General features: G+C 36.2%; 1 long non-coding RNA gene across 1 annotated transcript; it reads right to left on the minus strand.

Moving 5' to 3' along the window:
• Nucleotides 1-1,045: 1,045 nt before the first annotated feature.
• LOC114142042 (uncharacterized) lies at nt 1,046-1,955 on the minus strand. The gene is made up of 2 exons (XR_003594950.1): nt 1,699-1,955; nt 1,046-1,394 (listed from the first exon to the last, which is right to left on the minus strand). It is a non-coding gene; the product is annotated as an uncharacterized LOC114142042 (long non-coding RNA).
• Nucleotides 1,956-4,688: the final 2,733 nt, after the last annotated feature.

Raw genomic sequence — 4,688 nt, forward strand, 5'->3', positions numbered from 1 at the left:
TTTCTGTTACATGTGTGATAAGACCTGGACATTTAAGAATTGGTAAAATACAGTTTATATACAGTACAGACCCAAAGTTTGGACACACCTTCTCATTGAATTCAATGAGAAAGTGTGTCCAAACGTTTGGTCTGTACTGTATATTCCCATGCCTTTGCAGAAGGCCATTAAGGAACTCTAATCTTAGCCTGCTTTCATTCCAAATCCAGATTTGATCTGTATTTTAGAATCAATGTCCTGTGGGAACAATCAATTCTAACACAGTTCCTACAGTCTCACACAAACTGTCTGTGTAAGACAATAATAAAATGTTCTCATGATGTTCAAGAACAACCTGAAAATCTTAAAGGCTTGATCTGATATTGAACTGGAAACTGATGCAACAGTCAACGTCCACACCAAAGTGAATGTAACATTGACATGTATTTACAGCATGCTAACCATGTAGTCATTTCTGAAACTTCAAATCCAGCTACAATTAGCAGCTGCTCATACTGAGAAGGCAAATGTCTTCACAGTTAAGTTTGATGGTCAGAAGAAACAGAAATGGACCTATTTAATTACATTAACAAGAAGGAGTCCACATAAAACCAACTGTAAAGTATGGTGGTGGTAGCATCATACTTATTGTCTATTTCTTTGCTGGTGCTACTGGCAAAATGCAAAACATGGCTAGAGAATGATTCCTTCTAAGCTGTTTAACTTTACTTCAAATAGACACTTCTTGTACTGTCTCATCATTTTGCCCCGGCAACACAAACCAATTTAAAGAGTCATTCTGATTTTTATTTCATTTATTTATCCTTGTGTAACCACTACTTAATTTAATTAGCAATAAATTCAGTAGGAAAGTTACTTTTGTTCTAGGGTCACACAGGAGGATGATAAGCATACAAGTTTTAACAACTCAAGTTTATTTTTCTTTCCCCACAAAAAAATAATAATCCAGGTAACACTAATTACCTTAATAAAATTAAGGTATAAAACTTAAATTGTCCACCCTTACATAAAAATATCAAATTAATGTATAGAAAATTGAGGGTAGTTTTTTTTAAACAGTAGCTTTAAAGCTTATTTCAACAAAAGAAATTACATATTCCAGTTAGTCCTTCAATATAACAGTTCGGTCAGTCAGTTCAGTCAATGTGCACATAAGTTGTCCGTTATGAAAATGTTCATGAACAAATAGTTTGTGGAATAAAAAAAAAAGTTTTGGGGCCCCTTTTTGTTCAATAAGCTTATCTGTTGTCCACGCAAAACATCCAGCAGCACCAGGCCCTCCGTCTCTCCAGGCTTCAGTCCGAGTCACAAAGATGGCGGCGGATCCCTCCTGGTTCTGGAACCACTGGCTCGTTCAGGTATCGGTCGTCCAAAAAAAAAAAAAAAACACCAACCTGCATGCAGAGCGTTAACCGATCATGCAGGTGTACGGAAATCATAGAAATCTTTCAATTACTTCTCAGTGAAAATCAAATTAGCATTTAAAATAAACCAAAAACGCTCAGTAATAAAGAAATGACTTAATAAACATCACTTCATCATAAACAGTCTCATTTCACAGAGCTATGCTGCTTACAGAGCGACACTTTATACTCCGGTTGGTTTTTTTTCCAGTTCGAAAAACACTGAGCAACGTTAGCTGCAGCTAGGTAGCCATTCTGCGTAAGTAAGCAGCTGAAAATAAAACAACAGACTCACCGGAGAAATCTCAGAACAGAATGTACATTATCCAGTTCAAAATAAACAGATTTCTCTCATATCACAGCAGCACTTATGCGTAGTAACTTCTCTACTTCTGCTGAAATGTGCTTAGTCTGAATAGTCTGCCATTTCTTTTCTTCTTCTTCCCTCTTCTTTACTCTTCTTCTCGTACCGACACAGGGGAAATGTGGGTCTAGTGCCCCCTACAGGACATTCTAAGAACTAACAAACAAACACATTAAACATACAGACAGTTCAGCATAGTTTATGGGGGTTACACTTGTTAAAAGGGAATTGGAAGTCTAATACATAAAAATAGCTTGCAAGTTTGCCAAAACACAGAAAGGCATGTGATATTGCAAACTACTGTCTGTTCTAACCAGCAATAGTGAAACTTAAAAAAAACAACAAAAGAACAATTGCTTTATTTAGCAATGTTTTATGTGTTAATGCACGCTGTTCTGCTTTGGGGTCAAATTTACCAGATGGTTATGGCTTTAGTTACAATGTATTTAAAATAAAAACAAAAATATATACCTGAATACTAAAAGATAAATACATTGTGGTCATTCTCAGAATCAGAAGGCTTGCCTTTGGACACCTTTGAGCTAGACAGTTAAAATTGAGACACAGTTGGGTGTTTCAGCAGGATAAACACACCTTAAAACTACTTTTGGAATGAAAGGGCCCTGACCACAACCACGTTTAAAATTTGCCGACCTTGTAGAAAAGCTAGCTCCATCCAAGGGAATTGAGCAATTCAAGTGATCTCCAGTATTTCTCATAAGTAGAGCACTGAAACATCAATCTAGAATGATGCCAAAAGCCTTTTGATGTGTATGAAAAACGCATGGTTTCTAAACAAGTCAATGAAAGATGTTTATCAAAATATTAGTAGGTATGGGATGGAGTGAGGTTCTGTATTGTGTAGATAAAGACACATTAGCAATCAAGCACCCAATTTTTATTTTTATTATAGATAATTTAAGTGAAGTGTTGCACAATCTGCCCAGAGATGTATCAGCTGGGAAAGCATACATGAGATATCTGTTATAATGTTCTCTTCAATAAAGGTTTTTTTGTTGTTGTTGTTGATTCTTCCTGTCCACACTGCAGTTTAAAATCTCCTACTCTACCACTGAATGAAATATTCCTGCTGGTGTTATTGATCAAAATGTAAGTACAGTTTTCCTGTAAGAGAAACATAATTAAAGTGTGCAAAGGGACTTTCACATAGCCAACATTGGGTTTAATAAAAATTGCTTGTGAAAACAAGAATCTCATAATTCTTGTAACTGACTTGGTGAGAAAGAAAGAAAAAAAAATTCATTAAATGGCGAAAGATAAATGAGATTTTGGGTAGAGGAGTTACCTGCAGGCAGTGGCAGTTGGCTTCTGAGTTATATGCAAACAGTTTATGGTACCAGAAGTGATAAAAAAAATGCCCCAAGTATATTAGATAGGTTGAAATATTCATATACTTTCAGTGGTTTGTGACATGTTTATTAAATTCTCAATGGAAAGTACTATTAGAAATGGATGCATTATTGGCTAAATTTGACAAGCATTATAGCCATGACTACCCTCTGGAAAACAAGCAGATTTCAGATATGCAAAGAGATGCAATACAAAATCATTTTATGTAAAAACAAGAGGAAGTAAAAAAAAAATAAAATTTTTTTTCAAATCCATGTAACTGCAAGAATAATACAATTTGACATATAAAATAGGGCCATTTATTCAGCAACATCTATTCTGTGTTTATTTGTCACCTGATCTGGCAGAACCTGTTATGCTTACTTTTTGTCTCTCAGCCTTAGGTGTTGTTGAGGGTGCAGCCGTATCGCTCAGGGTGACAGGGAGGCTCATAGAGCACTGCGGGATCTGCAAAGCAGTTCTGTTGCTCATAGCATCCCTCAGCGCACGCTCTCGCCCCAATCTATAGCCAGCAGTGAGTCAATGTGTAAGTGTTACACAACTGTTTTACTGAAAGACTGAGCAAATAAGCAACCCAGGATTACACAAAAGCAGAAGACTTTCTGATTAATCATTTGTAATAGGTGTAGGTGATTCATGTGTTTGTTTTGCAATGATTTTAATGAGTCATCTTATTGGGAGTTCATGAAATTACTTTGTCACTTGTTTTGCTCAACTTTGACATCTAATAATTTGGCCTGTACTGGGTCTGAATGTGCTTTAAATATGATGTCTTGCAAAAGTTCTGACCCCCTTAATTGGTTTACACATTCTAATGTTGCAACCACAAATTTTAATGTACACTCTCTGGCCCATAAAAAAGTTGTCACCAGGATTAACAAGTAGATGGGCAATTATCTTTCAGCTAACGACTAGGTATTTAACCCCAACTGCTGCAAAAAGCAGCTTCCTCAACACCTATGATGAAAGACACAACCCTTGGTTATGGAAAAGATGCTGGTCTGTCTAAGAAGGCTCGAAACACTGGCTAGCTTCAAACTGAAAAAGCATATAAGGAGTGTGGAGAAACAACAGAAATTGGGTTAAGAACACTTTACTAATAACAGGAAGGAAAGTGGGGAAACCATCAAATGATTCTGACTGTGATTGCTGATCCAGTAAAACAAAAACCACCAGACGGATGTTCTGTGGATAGCGTAATAGAAGAATGACTTTTATTTTCATTTTTGATGGTCTGGACATATTCCAAGATAACAATACCAGGATTCACTGGGCTCAAACTGTGAAAGAGTGGTTCAGGGAGCATTATTTTCACACATGAATTGGCCACCGACGAGTTTGGATTTTGACAATCTTTGGGATGTGCTTGAAATGACTTTACTCAGTTGTTTGGACTTTCTATTCATCCATGATATATTTCAATGAGAAATTAATGCATCACTGGATGAAAACAAATCATGTAACTTTGCAGAAGCTTATTATTTTGTACACCAAAACAAACTAGTGCATAATTATGAAGTGGAATGAAGATAAGGAATGGGCGCCATTGT

Source organism: Xiphophorus couchianus, chromosome 3 (assembly GCF_001444195.1).
Source record: "Xiphophorus couchianus chromosome 3, X_couchianus-1.0, whole genome shotgun sequence".
NCBI lineage: Eukaryota > Metazoa > Chordata > Actinopteri > Cyprinodontiformes > Poeciliidae > Xiphophorus > Xiphophorus couchianus.